The sequence below is a fragment of the Dermacentor silvarum genome, chromosome 10, assembly GCF_013339745.2.
Source record: "Dermacentor silvarum isolate Dsil-2018 chromosome 10, BIME_Dsil_1.4, whole genome shotgun sequence".
NCBI classification, from domain to species: Eukaryota; Metazoa; Arthropoda; class Arachnida; order Ixodida; family Ixodidae; genus Dermacentor; species Dermacentor silvarum.
The window spans coordinates 13,545,787-13,566,121 of NC_051163.1; the positions used below are offsets into that span (position 1 = coordinate 13,545,787).

Here is a 20,335-nt window from a genome sequence, read left to right on the forward strand (position 1 = left end):
ACGGGATGACCGTACTTTATCGCCAAGGCCATGGTACGGTGGTTAGATGGGTAGGTGTGCCATCCACCGGGCGTGAAACATAGTTTAGCGCTTCTCCGCTTCATGACGACAAACGTGGCGCTGCAGTCGGAGGCTCGTCACAAGCGGCGGGCGTCGTTTGCTGCTGCGGCCGTATTACAATGGAGCTACGGTTCGTTTACCAACGTATTTAAACCAAAAACTGCCTTCACAGTATAGCATCATAGGCAGTTAATAATTCCCGAATTCAGCATAGCTCTGTCGCTTGCCAAGGTAACGTACTTGCGTTTTCCGTCACCTGTTCGTTTCCCCGTTTGAGGTGTAAAAAAGTCGCAGTTTCACCTGAAAGGCGAAGCATCAATTGCGATAGCAAATTTGAAGAGAGCTATACGGAGTAATGATAGCAGCTTTATCAGCTGTATAAACTTGGACATGCAGCAGCATCGGCAACACGCAGAACTGTTGTCGACGCCGTCGGCGTTTTGCCCGCGTTCGCTCAAAATGCGTGCGGCGTTGGTGACTGTTGCCGGAGCCTCTCACATAAATAGGCACTTGGTGCCGCAGCTAAACGTCGCCTCCCTTCCCTCCCCCTCCCCCACGTCCTTTCGCGCGTCGAAAGAAGGCACGTTTGCTCTACATATATGGTGATTGTAGAGGAGGAAAGAGACGCCTACTTCTGCAGCCCTTAAGGGAGCACAGCGCAGAACGCGCGTTTGTTCTCCGCCATGCGTTCACTCCCCATGAAAGCGCGCGTCCCTCGCGCCCTTTCACTCGCACATACAGCGTTCGGCGCGCGGCGACGATTTCATCTCCATTGACGTCATACGGAACCTCACGGCGACGGCGACGGCGACGGCGACGGCGACAGCGACGGCGACGGCGACGCCGACGGCAGAAATCTGCTTTTGAGTGTCCATATAATTGCTATCGCAATAAAATATAAGAGCTATTAACGCTGTTCGGTAAACACGTAGAAATTGAGTCTACGAATAGCAGCATAGATTCTGCACGGGCTAAATAGCCCCTCATCACCTCTCCAAAAGAGAGAGCTGGAGTCAAACTTTGTTTGACGAATTACTGCTGTATGCGAACGTAATTAGCTCAGGGAGTATCCTTATATCACGAAATGCGTAATGAAAATGACTTGGTCTGAAGGAATGTACAATACCATGGCAAAATATTGATATTGGTACAACTAAAGGCCTTAGGTTCAATTCGTTTGCCCGTATTGGGGTTTCTATAAATGATACACTCTTGCAATATAATTTAACAATATTTTTTACAATGCCAATAAACTTGTTTTGATATAAAAAAACTAATTCTAACGTTGTTCGCCGATGTATGATGAGAGGAGTAGCTTGTAGCATGAAAAATAGTAACCCGCCGTGGTTGCTCAGTGGCTATGGTGTTGGGCTGCTGAGCACGAGGTCGCGGGATCGAATCCCGGCCACGGCGGCCGCATTTCGATGGGGGCGAAATGCGAAAACACCCGTGTACTTAGATTTAGGTGCACGTTAAAGAACCCCAGGTGGTCGAAATTTCCGGAGTCCCCCACTACGGCGTGCCTCATAATCAGAACTGGTTTTGGCACGTAAAACCCCATAATTTAATTTTAATTTTTATGAAAAATAGTAGCTTGGACTCGTGATGATCGTATATACGTATATTTGAATGCAATAATTATTTACACAATTCTCCGGTCCCACACGAAAACCAACAACATCAAGCTTTTACTTCAACTATAGATTTAAATGACACACTGCACTGCACAACAGCATATGTGTAGCGTAGCGTAACGTACTTTTTTTTCTGGAGTACGCTCAGGAGCCAAGTTCTTGGTCGTCACAAGGAAGTGCAGGCGAGCAATATATTAACTTGATGATGCTGTTCGTAATTTAGGCTTTATGCTGCTCACAACCGATCGCTCCTGAACGCTTGAGTTGGCGAAAGGAGAAAGAAAATACCAGCGGCAGGGTATATGCCAGTCCTTTTGTTGTAAACAGCGGCCGCTGCACTTCAAGCTGAATTTTTCGCGCACAGAATAATTTCGTTGGCCGTCTTTGAGTAGGTTCAATTCTTCACTTGTCTACAAATCCTCATTCTTTACCTGTAGAATACGCGACATTTTCTTTCGCATCCTATTTGCTTGAAGCATGTGTAAGTGTGGCTGGCTGTCTCTTCATGATTATTTCAATGGCCGACATCCCGTCGGAGCCTTGCTTGTTCTTTTTCTGTGAATTGTCTTCAATATGTAAGCCCTAGCGTTGGGTAGCATCGAAGGAACCGTGTTACTCATTAGCCGCGCATACGCAATCGGAATCTGCACAATTCTTCCTGCCGGTCATACGCTCGATGACATGCTCCTTGAAGTAGCGCTGACACATGACTAATGCGGTTGAAACATTTTGACAGCCCGGTGAAGGGCAATCTCACGTCTCTCGGAAAGTTCTGGGTCTCAACGCATCAAAACCAATGATATTTTCGTCCGTGACTTGCATGTTTGTAGTCGAACTTACAATTCGGCGAAAAGCAAGTGGTGCCCCTCCTGCTTGTTTTCTTCTGTGCAGGAACACTTTCGCTCTGTGCCGGAGTCTCACGAGCTTGGTAGTCATGAACATCACATGCAGTCTTCACTTCGCTTCTTAAACGTCTAAGGGAATTACAGAAACTCGGAGAACGATCGTGACTGCGAGCGCAGCGCACCGTTCCGTGAGCGTGTTAACGGGCGTTATAAATGACCGCTTTTGAAAATTACTCATTGCAGCAAGAAATAACGAACCTTTATGCACTACCTCAACCTAATTGAACCATTTTTTTCCAGTTTTTACTGTAAAAACAATTTTTTTAATAAAACAAGCGCGCAATAACAACACACTCAGTAGCAGACGACGCGCGCTTCCGTGACAGGCCTCTGACCGCAGCGCCAGTCCTGCTGTCGTGATGCGGAGAAGCGGTGAACTACTGCGGTCGGCACACCTACCCATCTAGCCACCGTAGCCGTGGTGTGGCTTAGGATCGGTTGACAGCACTACGAAAGCCTCTTAAGCCAATGCCAAAACGCGTTATCACAATGACGTTCATTCAGCCAGCAGCTAGTTTCCAAACGGTGTACAATATTGGCCATTTAGCACATACATTTGCAACACAACAATGTTGTTGTTTATCGGCAGTCACTTTGTCCTCGAATTTCTTTTATGCGCATACGCAACAATTCTTGCTATCGCCGTACTTCTATTGCAAGCTTATTAAAGGTTTCGCCGACTTTCTAAGGGACTGTTTCTTTAAGCCAACGTAAAATACGCAGTGTCTGATACGTATGTTACCGGTAAAGCACTTGTATGAACGTTGAATATTGTCTACCATCACGCATTTAAAGAAAATCAAAATCAAATTCTTTGGTTTAACGTGCAGAAACATCCTGCAGACTATGAGATAAGCTGTAGTAGGGTGATCTGGAATAATTTCGACCACCAGGGGTTCTCGAAAATGCACTTAAAATACACGATTGTTTTTGCATTGGCCCACAATGAAATGCTTCCGCCGCGGCCGCGGATTGAACCAGCGACCTCGTCGTGCACAGGAGAACAACAGCGTAGCCAGTGAGCCTCGCCAGTGGGTATTTACAGGATCTCCGAGGAAAATGGTTCTTTGTCACGCGGATATACTCGTGAAAAACGAGGGGTTAGAACCCAAGAAATAGAACGCTTTGATTTTGATCTAGTTGGCCGCTCATTGCGTGGCAACCCCAAGACACACAAATATCGTAAGTGCTCACAAATACGATGCCTAACCCCAAAATTGACCTCGGCCTAGCCCCAGATTACAACTTGGCCCATCTCGAAATTAAAGTTGGCACCTTCAAATTTAAGTTGGCCCCACACCACGGAGAAAGAATAATTTAGGAGGCGCAACTCGGCTACTTCCCGCGTCGTCATAATGTCTCACAGGAGCGCAGCGGCGGACTAGGGTGCCTCGATGCCCAGCGCTGCCGTCCAGGGTCGAGACAACCCCGCTGGCGCCGCCATATTGAGTCACACGAGCTGAGACTCGGCTACGCTTGCGTTCATAAATAGTGTTACTCGCGGCGCACTTCCAAGTGCTTTGCCTTGATGAGGATTTTTTTATCGGTATCGCATCTGCACGTCTTTATAACCAATAGCCGATAACTCGTCGAAGGTCCAAGACGTAAATGTATGGCGCCGGGAACATGCCCCAAGTTGCCTAATTCAATTTACATTTAATATGCCGTGTGTATGTTTGAAATACGCACTATTTTTTTTTTGCGCTTCGATGCCTGGTATATAAGGTTTACGACCCCCTGTGTGTGGAAGTTTTTCTTTTTCGCTGTTGTATTTTGGTTTACACGTCACGCCTCATTTACCGTAGCCAGCCACTCGGGCACGGCAGTTAGTTTTCCTTGCGTTGCGCGTGCTCTTCGCGTTCGTTGCAATTATTTGACGATATCTACGCGCAATTTTGCTTTTTTTTCCCACAAAACTGTGTGCTGACAGGATTAAGCTGGTGTAAAAATAACTGCGATGTGAAAATAAGGTTTAGTTAGTGCTGTAGAGAAACATGTAACGTAACTTGTCTGTGTCAATCTTGCGTAGTACACACAAGAAACCAAACGATGCACAAAATACATTTATATATAATGTCTAGTGCAATCAATCATGAAAGAGATATGTGCATGAAAAATTATATGTACTGTGTAGCGCCTGAAGGCGCCTAAAAGACGAGATACAAAAAAAAAAATTCGCATAGGTAGGCTCGACACACAATTCGGGATAGTGAGAGTTTTTTTTTATTTATCCACCACATGGGGGGGGGGGGGGGAGGGGGGGGGGAGTTCAAGTGAGTACATCAACCTTATTTCACACAATATAAATCGAAAACAAGAATGCAAACACGAAAACGCAACCACGGGTAATATTAATCAAGATATCCAGCCAGAATACATCAGCTACCATCGAATACGTCGCATCAGCCAAACACATCGATGGCGAGTACAGAACATTTTATAAATAACCATTAGAACACTGATAACTACATTGAAAAAATAAACAACACTGCATACATATCGCGTACAAAAACCGTAAATGAAACTAGGACAGTCAAATACAGATTAGCAATGTTTTTCACTTCGAAAATATAGTCCATGATGATGTAGGGCTGTTGACTTTAACAGACGGCGCCCATCCTGTCGATTTCCTTCGTACTGGTCCTCTTCAAAGTGTTTCTAAGTACAAGTAAAACAATAAAAGTGATTATTGATATGAAAAGTTGCCTTGTAAATACAGAGAACCCATTACATTGCTTAAAAATAAATTTTCGCAGAAGTAATGCTGTATTACCTAGCTTCACACGTTTCGAAGAAATGCATAGGCTACAACAGACACCATGCCAGAAAGCGCCGAAACATTTTGGTCCCATGATGCCCCTTAACTCTACTACACCTGGGCATACCGTGCACAGGCATTTAAAGACCGTCACAGTACCCCCTACGATCAGGAATGAGCACGAATGACCATCGGCTTACGAGCACCACGCTACAAATATATTCGTCTAAAAAATCAGCTATATAACGTAACAACCTGAGATCCGCAAGATATCTGCTGAGAATAGAGAAAATCACAATGCTTCGCTTGCCACGTACACAACAGCCGCTCTCCCCAGAAGCAGCACTGCGTTCTTTAGTCCCAAATAACCAGTAGCGAAAAAAGAAACTGAGGGGGAAAAAAAAAAGAAAAGAAACAAGAGACACACGATGTGTGCTTCCCGTGAAAAAGTAAAATAGGTGGTTTACATGACGATTTGTAGCTAATGTAAGGCTATTTCGCGGCGAAGCATTTTCGTCAGTTCTTAAAATAAGGGTACTACTCGCATAGACTGCGCCGATCAAAACGGCAAAAGCTTATGCGACGCGCGCTCGCAAACAATAGGCTACTCAGCATCATTGCAGTGCTTAGTTCGTTAGCGAACGTAGGTACGTGAGCGAGGATCAGAGAATACTTTCTTATTTAAGTGAAAAACACGATGCGATAGTCTAAACTTTCTTGACACTTACCTCGCAAATGTAGGAGCTATCCGTTGCCTTCCAGTGATACCGCTTTACTTGGGCTTCCCATCTCTTCCTTCGCTCTGGGTCCCGGGGGAAGCGTACACAACGAAGCCCTTTACGCGCCGATCCGGTGCACTTGGGAACACAACAGCCCGTCATGTCGACTCGATGCACTTGACAAGCTTGTCATTCATGCGGCTGAACACTGTCCAGCAAGTAGAAGCGTCAGCGAAGCATCCGCGCGCACTGTGTCTCGAACTAAGCACCGGCACCAAGCACTCGCAACCGCTCGCTGTGACTCAAGATGGCGTCGCAGCGAGAAAGCGGCGGCGCGGGTGCGGTCAAAGTAGAGTGTACTAGACACTCTAGTTCAAAGGATGGCACCACCCTGAACGGCGGCGCTGGCATCCAGGCACCGTAGCGGCGGACGTCGTAACACGCCCCCTACCAAACACCGGACGCCTGACGTATGGTCACGTGGCGGTTTGTCGAAGCTATGCAGCGGATCCAATACGCGGCGAGCGCGCTCTTGTCATCTGCTCACGCGCGGCTGCTTGATGCCAGTGCGCCGCCCTGGCTACGATCACAGATCTTCTGGTCTTTCAAGTGCGCTAGGTTGTTGGTGTTATTGCCACATAAAAAGCTTGTGATCGTAAATATTAATGTGGAAAAAATATGTATACCAAAACGGTTCACAGGCCTTTTATCCGTTGAGTGCAAACCACGCTGGCATAAAACATTTTAGGCGGTATCCGACAACCCAGCGCAAACGGTCAGTAGCAGACAACGCCGGGCTCCGTCGGAGACCGCGGCCTTGGAGGAAGGAACTTTTCTTTCCATGACCATGGCCACGCGCGCGTCGCTCCGACCGCGAGGGACAACAATAGTTCCTTGAGGCGCCGCACCGCATGGGGCGCTGCGCTAACGTTCGCCAGCCGTGATAGCACGTGTGAAGCTACACGTGTCCTCCTCACCCAACGTGACATTATCACGACAAGTGCTCACGCTGGCCCTCCCACGGGCTCGTGTAGACCACCTGGAGCTCCAGCACCATAAAGCCATCCGGATGACTCTTGGTTTGCCAGGGACCTCGCACATCGCTGCCACCCTAGCCGAGGCAAAGGCTTGGCCGCTGTCCCTGCTGCTGCTATAACGTGGCCTCCATCACGATGACAGGCTACATCGCGCCTCGGGTAGCGCGGCTCTGCTGTCAAGTTTGCGGAGCCGACCTCACTCGCGCATGGGCAGCTTGTGTCAGCTCTACGAGGACGTTGTTGGACGCTCACCCACGCTAGCCATCCCGCTACCTCCTCCGCGCCATCAGCCATTGCAGGTGTGTACTACACTGGAGGGCCTCACGAAAAGGCGGTGCACAACCTGCACCTTTTTCCAGGCATCGGCGTTCCTGCTGAAGGACCGGCTGGACGGACATCTCCACATATACACGGACCGCTCCGTCCATGCAGACTCCAGATCTGCCACAGTCTCCTGCGTGATCCCTGCCTTCCAGCGCTCGGGAGTGTGCTGGCTGCCTTTGGCAGCAAGCTCCACCACCGCTGAGGTGGCCGGCCTCCATCTGGCTGCGGACCTGCTGGCGGAGGTCCCCCCGGATTCTCCGGCTGTGATCACCTGCGACTCACGAACGGCACTCTTGGGTCTTCGTCGACCAGAGACCGCCGGTCATGGCATTGCCCTGCTGGCGCAAAGGCTTCGCGCCCTTTTTTTCAAGTGGCTTGAAGCTGTCGCTGCAGTGGTTCCCCTCTCACGTCGGCGTCCAGGGCAACGAGGAGGCTGACGCCCTGGCAAAGGCAGTACACCATGCTACTGTACCAGTCAGCACCGCTTTAATTGCCTTTGACGATGCAAGGCACACGTTGCAGCGGCACCTAATGACGCTCCACCCGGATCAGCGCGATCCTGGTGGAGTGTATGACGAACATAAACGATAGGGCATGACATGAATATCATGACGTGTTTAATCTAGGTCATGAAACAGCTGCCTACGTCTTGGTGCTCTCATGGCCGTTTCGTTAACTTGGTAAGTACCAAAATTGGCGTAGTACGACAGCAGTGCCTGATGAACATAATGATAGGTCACGACATGAATGTCATGACATGCGTGTCATGTAGGTCATGAAACAGCCGCCTAAATGACAATGACCCAGCGAAGAAACATTAACATTCACAAACCACTGAAATAGCCTCTGACGTGGGTACTAAGTGAAGGAAACTCTAAAGGATAGTGGTAGAAGTGATAGTCATGACCACGACTCAGCAAAAATGACAATGACTCAGCAAAAAAAATTAACACTCAAAAACTACTGAAATGGGTTCGGACGTGGGTCTAAGTGAAGGAAACACTAAGGGATGGTGGTAAAAGCCATACCCATGAGCATGACTCAGCAAAAATGATAATGACTGAGCAAAAAATTACCACTCAAAAACCACTGAAATGGGTTCGGACGTGGGTACTAAATGAAGCAAACATTAAAGAATGATGGTAGAAGCCATAGTCATGAGCATGACTCAGCAAACAGGCAATGACTCAGTGAGAAAGGATTAACACTCAAAAATCAATCGAATGGGTTCGGATGTGGTACGAAGTGAAGGAAAAGGCTAAAGGTTAATGGTCGAAGTTGTCATCAGCATGAATAAGGCTTTCGCTTTAGTGTCTCAGGCATAGTTTATGGGACTCCTGAGGACTCGTGACATTCATTTCAGAACATGGGGGTCAGGTAGATTATGCAACAGCCGCCTACGTCTTGGTGCTATCATGGTCGTTACGTTACCTTGGAAGGTTCCCCTTCTCGCACACTGCTTAGCATAACATCCCCAGGGCGTGGGATCTGCCAGCTTTTTTTTGCTTCAAATTGTTCTTTATAGCTTAAAAAAGCTACCAATCATCTACATTTACCCTATCATAACAATTAAATGTCTTTGCAAATTACGCATTTTCGAGCAGATACAATGCATTACACATTTCGGGTGACAGGGCTGGGCAGCTCGCCAAAGAAAGCTTAGGCTTTAATATGCATACGTGGTATAGGCTTTAATATGCATACTTTAATATGCATACCATTTTGCATTTGGATAGCCGGCCACGCACGAAACAAACTACAGCTTTCATGAATCGGAGATTGATTTTCATAGTCAAGCAAATGGCAATAGAGAGAGAGAGAAAAAAAAAGGTAAAGGAAAGACAGGGAGGTTAACCAGAGGTTATCTCCGGTTGGCTACTCTGTACCGGGGGAGGGATAAAGGGATTCGACAGGAGAGAGAGAAAGAAAAATAAGTAAAAATAAAGAATAAAAAGAAAGGAAGGAAAGAAAAGAAAATCACACACGCACACAAAACAGAACTGTTTCTGCGGGCACTGTCACGCAGTCTGCGAAGGCGTTCTTGTGTTGCTTAGTGTGAACGTTCCATCCTACGTAACACAGTGCAGATAAACGGCTAATGTGAGACCGTACTGGACACACAACGCTGACTTGATTCGATTGTCTGGTGATTAGAAATAAGACAAACGCGCTACACTATTGTCACCCGCGTTACGCTCTGCCTGTGCCTTTTTTGGCTCAGGAATCTTGCACGCATATATGAGGCTTATCAATACATCATGCGTGCATCGTATGTTCTCGAGAGTCGTTCGATAACAGATTGCGCATATTGTACTTTCGTACACGCGAACAGATACTGATTTCGAGAGATATCTTCACGGATCATTCACTGACACAAGAGTTTCATAATTATTACGTACGTGACAAGGCTAAAAAAAAAAAAAAAGGCACGCCAGTTACAGGCTGTAAAGAACAAGCCTTGATGGTAATCAGGCGTAAAAATTTTGACATTGACTTAACTTCTTGAACTTGACTTTGGATGTCATCTTGATTACGCTACTTAAATTTCGTGTGTCGAATTTCACTGAGGTCTTTCTTCGATTTGTACATTTTTGTCGCGCTACAGTAATTTCCTGGTGCAAGTTCGAAATATCTGAAAAGCGATGGCACCTTAATAAATACAATCACATTAAAAACGAGGAGTCTAAATTTTGTTGGCTGGATGTCAACACAAGTACTTAGTGTTGTGTGAAAATAACCTCACCCTTTCAGGGGCCAATTAATTCGGTTAATCGAAAACTTACTTTCACCGCACTTCTTACATCATTCATTCATTCTTTATTATTAGAACATAAAATATACAATCTCAGTAATTTGTCAGCCCGCCAAAGCAAAGTTGCTTTTGAGCGGGACAGGGCAGTGCTTTGGCCTGAATGACACAGTTTTGTGCTTCAATCAAGGAAACAATAGGGAAAAAAGGTATGTACCGCAGGAAGATAAAAAGAAATATCCATATATAGATACACATTTTCTTTATGTACCAAAAACCCGTAGTCCACGAAAGCATCGATGCTTTTATGCGGACCAGTGTATAGTTTCTCTCAGCAAAGCATAGTACATGTTTTCTTTCGCTTTTCCCCATTCCTCCTTTTCCGTTATCCTCCAACGCTCGACTAATTTCCAATTGTTGTTCCTGCACAAGCAATAACGTAAGCAATTGCATATTTCAGCAAAGAAAATATTGTGTGTACAGCACGACCATCCTTTCCATCATATGTAGTAGTTAGATGTAGTGGTGAAATGCTTTGAAACAAAAACAGACACGAAAAATAAACACAAAGAACACAATATCCTAGTCCATTTTATACAATAGTTAACCAAATGATATTGTAAAAGAACTCCCATCCCATCGATTTCTCTTATTATTCCCAGTCGTTTGACAGAACCGTGTGGTGTATGAAATTTTTTATTTTCCTGAGTGACTATACGTTGGTGACTTGTGGTATTTTGTTAAAGTATAACTGTACATAAAATGCCCTCGTTCTTTTACCATAGTTCGTGAACGCTTTAGCCCGAACGAACGTCTCAATCTTGCGCAAATCCCGAGTTTTTACGTTTTTTGTTTTAAATGTTTCATCAAAATAACGCTTCGTAAGTACTACCGAAAGAAAATGTTGTTTAATATCAAATATCCCATGTTCTGCCATGAGCTCGCTGTGGCCAACAGCGCTGCTGTTTGTTCCGTATGTTATGTTATGCGTTATTTTCTGTATTATTCTATTTAACACGCTTAGCCTATATGGCGAGGCCAGTCCCTATATCGTGATGCCATATCTTAATACAATTTCACCCAGAGCCTTATAGGTGAGTTTTCTTAAGCGAATGTCACATACAGATCTGATTTTGTAAATAACTGCGCATACTGTTCGGAGTCTTTTAGCTACATATTGTATGTGATTGACAAATGAGAAGGATTCATCGAAAATAATGCCAAGGTACTTTATTTTGGTAGCATACGGCATACTTTGGCAGGAGCGTCGATTGCAGCGCTCATTATGCAAGTATAGATGTTCGGCCAGTTCCACTTTCTTGTACGGGCTGTGGAAGCAGATTAACTGTGTTTTTTCTTTGTTAACAAATATATAGTTGTTCTCAAACCATGTCATTATTTTGAATATATCTTCTTGTATCAAAGTAACACTTTCATTAAAATTTTCATGGGGTAGTATTAAAGCAGTATCATCCGCAAATTGGTATAACTTTGAGTGCAACGACAGATGGGCCAAATCATTCACATACAAATTAAAAAGCAGTGGGCCTAGCACGGATCCTTGTGGGACTCCATGCTTTATGTGAATTAAGTTGCTCTCTATATTTTGAATTCGAACAACCTGATGTCGATTTTTGAAGTAGTCTTTTAAAACCTCTAGGAATGGTCCGCTGAATCCCATTTGAGCTAATTTTCCAAGTAGTAGTTCGTGATCCAACGTATCGAAGGCTTTTTTAAGATCTAAGAAAAGCCCAATTACCGTCTTATTTTTATCTATTTCACTATTCACTATGTCTGCAAAGTCTTCTAGTAATGTGATTGTGCTTTTCTTGCGACGAAAACCATATGGTGAGCTAGACAACAGATCAAATTTTTCGCAAACGGAAACCATTTTTTTTTTTTTGTGAATAAGCTTTTCCAGAACACACGACAATGCTGGCAAGATTGCTATAGGTCTATAGTTCTCGCACTGTTGCCTTCTCCCGTTCTTGTAAATTGGTCTAATCAAGGATACTTTCATTGCGTTAGGAATTAGACCCGTCCGAAATACTTCTGAATAAATATATAGTAGTACACTTTTTAAACAAGTAAAGTTAAACAGTATCTCACGAAATCTACTCCCATCATATCCTGGCATTCTAGTAATGTTAAATGATCTTATTACATCGCAGACATCAAGATCAGTTACCTCACTCAAGTATGCAGAGCTGATGTTTGTCTTAATTGCTATGTTGTATGCCACCCTAGGGGAATTTTCTCGAAGTTTGATAACAGTATTTGCAAAGCAGTTATTAAATTCGTTTGCTACTTCATCCATTTGTCGTCTTCGAAAATTCTTGCTTATGACTTCGTCTATGCTGCTCTTTGTTTGTCTGCCCGTTAGTGAATTTACTACGTTCCACTACTTTCTCAAATTAAATTTACACTCATTAAGCTTGTTACTATAGTATTTATTCCTTGCTAGCCTTACTGTAGCCGTTAGTTTATTTCTTGTTTGCCTGAATTCTGCTCTCAGCTGTACGTCTGATTGATTGACCTTACGTGACATAACAATACATCTTCCGTGACAAAACAAGAGTACAGTTGCAGAATAGATGAAGAGTTTTCAATTCCTTAGTGAGTTTTGTAAAGTTTAGAGAATGTATATTCCAAGCGAAACCTCACTACAGGAACATCAGCTTTGAGAACATGAACGATTTCATGTCTAGCACGCTTGAGTATCACCTATCCAGAAACGTGAAAATTATGAATGATGCAATAAATTCTTAAAAACAATGATAGAAGTTGTGCCGCTACATACAACGATAAGCTCAAACTGAGAAACAAATGCGCAATCGCCTACCTTCCCACTCGTTTTACTGAAACATTTTGCATATGTCGTTAAAACTTGCCGCGCAGATTTGATCAAAAGTGTTTCAAGATGTATGCGAGACATTCTAAATTTCGTTACTTTCATGAATGCTTTTGCTGTTGATGCCCAATTTTGGCGTCCACAGTTGTGTACATAGCGCCTGAAAAGGTTAAGATAGTTGTGCACAGAACACGAACAAGACATTCATTGGATTGTTCTGTAGATTTGTTTAGAAAATTTACGTGGAGAAAGTAATGCCCTACGTAGCCATCATGGCCTGTTCGCTATTGGTATGAGTTAAGAATATTGCTCTACTGTGACCTTGCAATTAAATAGTTCGCCTTAAAATAACACCAACGAACGCTGTCATTGATGCATTCAAAGAAAACATATTCGCCTTTAATTCAAATTATCCCATATGTTCGCCCTTTATTCCCTGATCCGTACTACATGAAAAGTATGCATTCATAATCAGACACTGCTCACTCAGTAATGTTTTATTCGTGAAGTAACTGAATGCTCAAGTTACCTTCTGGACTGGTGAAATACAGGTTACGGATATGTCACAACTATGTTTAGAACAGACAAGAAGTAATGCATTTTCGAAACTTATTAATACAAAGCTGTCGAATCATTCTACGTAGTTGAAATCAGAAACGGTTATGTTGAAACCCCATCCTCAGCATTTCAATAACATACGAGGGCGATACAGAAAGTAATGCATTCAAGCCCACTATTTCGCCAATAGTACTGCGAACATTTTGAACTCCTTATTATTAATGCACCAATACTTAATCTATAGACTGTCACTTGCGTCACCTTTCTTTCTATTCTCCTTCGAGAGTAATCTAGCAACCCATGGCATCCAGTGGTGACGTCCGGTTGAAACAGTGGGCTGTCATTGAATGTATGACTGCGGAAGGTTGTGGCTTGTGTGGAGATTTGATGTTGCTGTATTTTGGTTTTTCACAGTCCTTGGCCACCTCCGCACAGTGCTGACGTCAACAGAGGCCTCCCCGTAAATTGGAGTCAGACGGCGATGAATGTTTATGGGCGCACAACCTACCGCAGTCAGAAATTCAATTACATCCCGCTGTTCCAACAGAACGTCACCACTTGAAGCCATGGATTGCTCGATTACTCTCGAAGGAGAAAAGATAGGAAGGTGAGGCAAGTGCCATTCTATAGCTTAAACATCAGTGTATTAATGATCAAGCGTTCTAAATCTTTTCAGTTATAGTAACAAAGTACTGGACTTGGAGGCATTACTTTCTGAATCGCGCTCGTAGAATAACGTGTGACCATTGGTGTCTACACCACAATCGATTAAACGTCGCCCATACGAACTACTTGCACAGCCTGCAATAGACGCGATCTTCCAGGTGTTGTGTAGTCATTTTGCGCGATAACTCACATCATGTGTTTGTGCCTCCGAACCGGGTTTGCGCCCACAAGATCCAACATGAAATTTGCGTTACGTTTAGATGGCAATTCCTTCAAGCTGCACCAAATTCTTGGACGGTGAAGCAGTGCTGCTAATGCCTCGATTGCAATGAAAGTGCTATTAGTCTTCTACTGGTTGAGGGACCAAAACCAGACACTTTATTTGACTCTCACCATTTGTGCATGTCACTTGTGTATACGGTTGCATAATATATTCTGTCTAATATAGGGTGTTTCAGCGAACACTTTCATAAATGTTTGAAGGTTGCCTCTGGCAGATAGCAGAATTCTAGAGCATGAGCTGGGCTACTCAAAGAACCGGGCTACGCGAAGAACAGGACGTTACTTGCAAAAAAATTCAAATGTATAATCAACTAATTAACAAAGGATTACTATATAAGCTTTTAACTAATTATTGTATGGCACACATTGCAATTTACGAATTCTAGTCGCTGAGACTTCAAGGCAGATCCACTTGAAGATAAATGTGTTGATGAAACCATATACAATATATTAATTCCCGGACTTTGCGGAGAAATGCATTGGCATTCCACTTATTTTTTCAACAAAACATCGTTTTATGCATTGAAGCACCAAAGTAACTGGAACGCCAACGCATTTCTCCGCAAAGATCGCGAATTAATATATCGAAACTGGTGTCATCCTGAGAATTCGTTTCAAGTGCATGCACCTTGAAAACTCCATGGATAGAAATTGTAAACTGCAATATGGACCATAGGGTAATTAGTTAAAGACCTAATTAGTGAATTTCTTAATTATTCAATTATGCATTTCTATTTTTTTTCTGCAAGGAATGTCCGTCACTTCGAGCAAACCAGCTCATGAACTAGAATTGTGCTCTCCTTTTAAGGTATTCGTTTAAAAACCTTAAAAAAGTTTTTAAAGTATTCGTTGAAACACCATGCATAATCTTGTAATCTGGTGTAAGCATACTAGGCGTACGGCCTGGCACACAACTCCAACACTGATTAAACAATATATATATATATATATATATATATATAATATATATATATGAGTAACCTATCTATTCCCCTGTATATCCCACTTTCCCTTACCCTAGTGAGAAGTAGAAGGCGAGAGACCCACTCTCCAAGGCCGACCCCTCCTCCTTTTTGTTCATTAAAATCTCCTCTCTCTCTCAGTACTAAAAAATGGACTGATTCAAGTACCAAAATTATGGCTAACTGTAATACGTACTAATCAGCATTCAGGTCTAGAGTGTACACTTAGACCGTCGTGATAGGCTGCTTTGCTTTGTCCGTGTTTTCACAACGGGCGCTCGTTGTAATGTTATCAACATTTCCGGTGATAACACTGCCTGCCAGTTATTAGACTGAATCGATGCCGAACGCAGCTTATCTTGATACAGAACTGCATAATGGTGCTAATTATCCGCAGGAATGCAGCTTTCATCTCAGCAGTGATTCTGGTAATCCCTGCGGCACAGCGTGAAGAGGACGGATTCGGAGCAGGTTGCTTTGATGCGATACAGGACTTGAAGGCAAGTGTGTGGACAGGCCTCTAATAACGGCATAGCTTTCCAAAATATACTCGGCATAGGAAAACCTTCAACTGTTGAACCGCATGTACAGGGTACCCCAACTATCATGCATCGATATTTTAAAATATGCAAATGCCACGTAGCTGGACCCAACCAACGTATTATTGTGTGCCGTCGCTTGGAGATACTCAGATTATTTTCGCCTGCAGCCTAATTACATAATTAGCCTGAATTATTACCACTTCTCAAATATTACAATTATATGAAAAATTTCAAGGCGAATAATGTAGAGCAACATGCACAACTTCCCATAGAGTTTTCCGTTGCTCAATAGGTGCTACACGAATGTGTTTTTCAAAGCGCGAAAGAAGCCCACGAATACACGCATAATAGCCGTGCGACTGACCGCTCGAGGCACTTTGCGTGTATTCGCGAGTTTCTTTCACAGTCGGAAAAATATTTTTATGTAGCACGTATTGAGCAACACAAAGCTATATCGAGAGTTTTTCATGTTTCTCTACAATTTTCTCATTGACACTTTTCATCTAATTGTAATAGTTGAGAAGTTGATTAATTATTGAACATAAATTATGTAATTAGGCAACAGTAAGGAAAATCTGAGTGTCTCCAAGCTACGGCAAACAATATTACCTTGGTTCTGTCCAGCTACGTGGCATTTGCAGCATCTAGAGCATGCCTATACCAGCTCAGATCTTGTAATCCAATCAGATCTTGCCAGGGGATCTTGTAAGCGTGGTGGACTACAGATGAAAGACCACTATCTTTAACTACTTCAAGTGAATTGTGTGCTGACGAAACGCTGCTGAGTTGGTTGATCTCATAAGAAGGACAGACACATCTCCACGCTTCGTTCTAGCAAAAAAAAATAAAAAAATGCAGAAAATAGAACACAAGCGAAAAGCACTGCGTTTGAATTTCCTTCGTCTTTTTTAAATGGTTTTAAAGGATATATGATATAGGATTTTTAACAGCGCTAGTTGTTCAGTACATTCAATTATTATTATTTCTTGAAGAAAGGATGAACAGACAGCAACGTCGTGCGGCGGTCCTGATTTGGTTTGTAAGCTCGGTGGCATCGCTGGAAATTGACACATCGGACGGTGGATACAAAAACCTGCTGGTTTCAATCAGCAAAGCTGTTCCTTACGACGAGTCCATCAGTTGACGACATCAAGGTAAGCGGCTTCGTCTTTGGAGCACCACTTGTTTTTCAAATAACGCTGTCCACGAGCATTCCGATTCGCGGTTTTAATGACACGTATTTAGCACGCCACCGTAAAGGTCCCAAAATAGTTATGCAGGTCAAAGACAGGGGACCAAACATATTTGCCGGTGTGACTTTAGTTAAGAAACCTCGATAAGGGAAAAAAATTCCAAAGGGCTAAGTCCGTGAGCAGTAAATGTTAAAGGACGATGGACAGAGACGAAATATAGGAAAGCTCGGGCGAGGTACCAAGAAAGCAATGTTCAAGTGAATGAGAGGCTGAGGCAGTGCTACAGCAAGGCATGAGTAATGAAGTGAAATAAATTATTAGGGGAACAAAAGGTTTAGGTCGGGTGTCCTAGACCCGAATAAGTTCTCCATCAGCGACTGTAGAATGCACACGAAGAATCTGAGCATTCTACCAAAGTTTAGAGATACATCAGACATGATAAATTCTAGATAAAACGCCATCTCGCCTTTTAAATACGCTTAAAAAGCTTGTGCTGTAAATAGAGCGATGCTTATTAGTGTTGAAAATTGCTTAACGCTAAGCGTGGCAGCGGCAACAGCAAAGGTGCAAAAACTCTTTTTGTCGTATTGAATAGAACCGAGTCTAGCTTTTAATTCTAGTGCTAACAATGACAGCCACACACTTTCTTAGAACTAGTCGCCTCTCAAAATGTTGGATGCCTGCTGCCTGTCTTCGAACGGGACTTGAATCTCTACCGTACATACATATGCAGAAATTCTCACCCGAAGTGCTGAAAACTTACAGGCGCTGTTCCGGTCTTCTTCCGAGTTCTTGCACCGGGCCACCAATGGACTTGTGTACTTTAAGCAGGTCACCATTGAGATACCTAAAGCATGGCCAAGGAGAGAAAATGCCCGTACCGTATCGTCGAGTTCTTTTCGAGCAGAGCGATATCCGGATCGACCTGCCAAGCGAGCCGTACGGGGACAGGCCATTCACGCAGCAGCTGAGGCCCTGTGGCCAGCCGGGAGACTTCGTTCAACTGACGCCAAGGTTCCTCGCCCAACTTAGAAATTCTACCGCGAATCAGCCATTGAACATGGGTAAGCCCGAATTTCGCAGACTTTTTTTTTTTTTTTGATATCCCCAAATTTAAAGGACAGGTTAAGATATTTAGTGCACCAGTAACTACAGGCTGACAAAATATGAAAGCATAAGAAAACAATGAAGGACTCTGTTCCCGTAGCATGGTGATCGTACGTGATCTTTCTAGGCAAGCTTCAATTTTCCGGCATAGTCGTTGGTGGTATTCGTAAAGGAACGAACTACGGCATTTGCCACGACTACTGTGACCCACCCACACAGTCTACCTAAAGCAGCCTTCCGGAGACTGACAACCATATACTCTGCGCAATAGTAGAGTGTACTAGAATGGGGCAATAGTCTCAGTCGGTTAGATGACAGACAGTTCTCGAAAGCAATGATCCTGGGACCTAGGCTGAAGACCTCTGGTACGCACAAGGCCACCAAAACGCTAATTGCTTCATGAAGTCAACTGTGTTATACGAGCGCTTGTGACCATACGTAAGTGAACATTTATTTGCCTTTGAGCTCACACTCATTCTTATCTCTTCTTTACCCTCTCCCCACATGCAGGATAGCTAAACGAGCGGGCCGTAGTTAACCCCCCTGCCAATATAGGGCCCCATATTGAAAAACATCGGGTGTCCGCGTCCGGTGCCGGCGTCGTCGTCGGTTAGAGACAAATCATCACGAACCACGAATCCCGACTAACGCAGGCCCTCCACGTTGTGCGTAGGTGTTATTGAAGTAATTGAATCTCTAAAAGTAAAATGCGCCAGAAAATTCGTAAAGTACGACTTACACAGAACATACAGACGTGATAGCGTCGGAGTGTAATTTGAATATACGAGAAAACATAGCTCTGCTACGCGGAAGCTCAACCACAACCCCCTTTTTTCAGCTGCCGTTTGAACTCTGTCTTAGTGGTAGCGTCGCGCCCCGCTCGGTTCCTTGCAACACCATCCAGATGGCGCTGGCCATCCGCACATCCGCGGTATCGGCGGGTCCCGCCGTGTGGGAAAGAAAAAAAAAAGAACCAGAAAGCTAGCATTCGTGCATAGCGTTCGCCACCAGTGTTTGTAGGTAACATTATGGATACATAAACTGCAGTTGCCGGGAATCGTGAGAACCAGTCAGGGATCTTTGAATACTATCACGTTCCACTCTTAAAGTTGAAGCTTAAGCATATCCTCCTATTTTTTTTCTTTACCTATATCTTCTAGCAGCAGAATTTCTGTGACAATGCAGTGTCTGCTGGGAGAACTGGGTGTTTCTAGTTGTACAAGAGAGGCACCGGCTAAAGCTCACGGCTGAGTCGCGACGTAGGCTGCCGGCGTAAAGTGAAATTTTCGAGCACTGCGCCGAGTGAGGGTAAAGAGAAACGCTGAAAAGTACCACGACCAGCGTACTGCTATTCGTAATTGATGAGAACTAGAGAATGTGCAGAGTCTCGTGACAGGCTGCAGCTTCGTGGGGAAGAGTAGGTTAAGAGCAGGATCTTGAGTGCGTCGCACTGGCGCATATATGTGCAGCGGTGGCTGAAAGATGTGATTACTGTTTTTCGCTCGAGCCAACTCGTTGATGCCACTGCATCTTCGCGGCATCGTCTGCCGCGTGGGTCGAAGAGACCGTTTTGCTGATGACTCTTTCGCCCTTTTACCATGTAGGTGAAGAGTCGCCATTCCGTTAACTTCTTTATCTATAGTGTTGAGAACGACAGCTGCTTGACTGGGCAATCAATCGGAGCCGTCGATAAGGCAAGCGTATGGACTCTGCACCACGAGGTTGTGATAGGTGCTACTAAGGGCCGTCCGACTACGCGTACTCGTAGGCATTGTAGCCAGTCAATGGTTCTTAGTAAATGGAGAAAAAAAGCACACATTTACTGACGCTGTACAGGTTGCGTGACAATTCTAAGCTGCTGGATTACAGTGCACGTCGTAGAAGCAATTTAAACGGAGGCAAGGCAGACCAGATATGTCATTCGCAAATACCTCGCGATAGCGTGAGCCGCTGCCTATTTTTACCTATTATCTTTGCACAAGCTTCAG

At 44.2% G+C, this 20,335-nt stretch overlaps 1 protein-coding gene across 1 annotated transcript in view; it reads left to right on the forward strand.

Moving 5' to 3' along the window:
* LOC125940850 (calcium-activated chloride channel regulator 1-like) overlaps window positions 1–20,335 on the forward strand; it is a 146,212-nt gene that overhangs the window by 66,352 nt on the left and 59,525 nt on the right. The window lies entirely within an intron of this gene.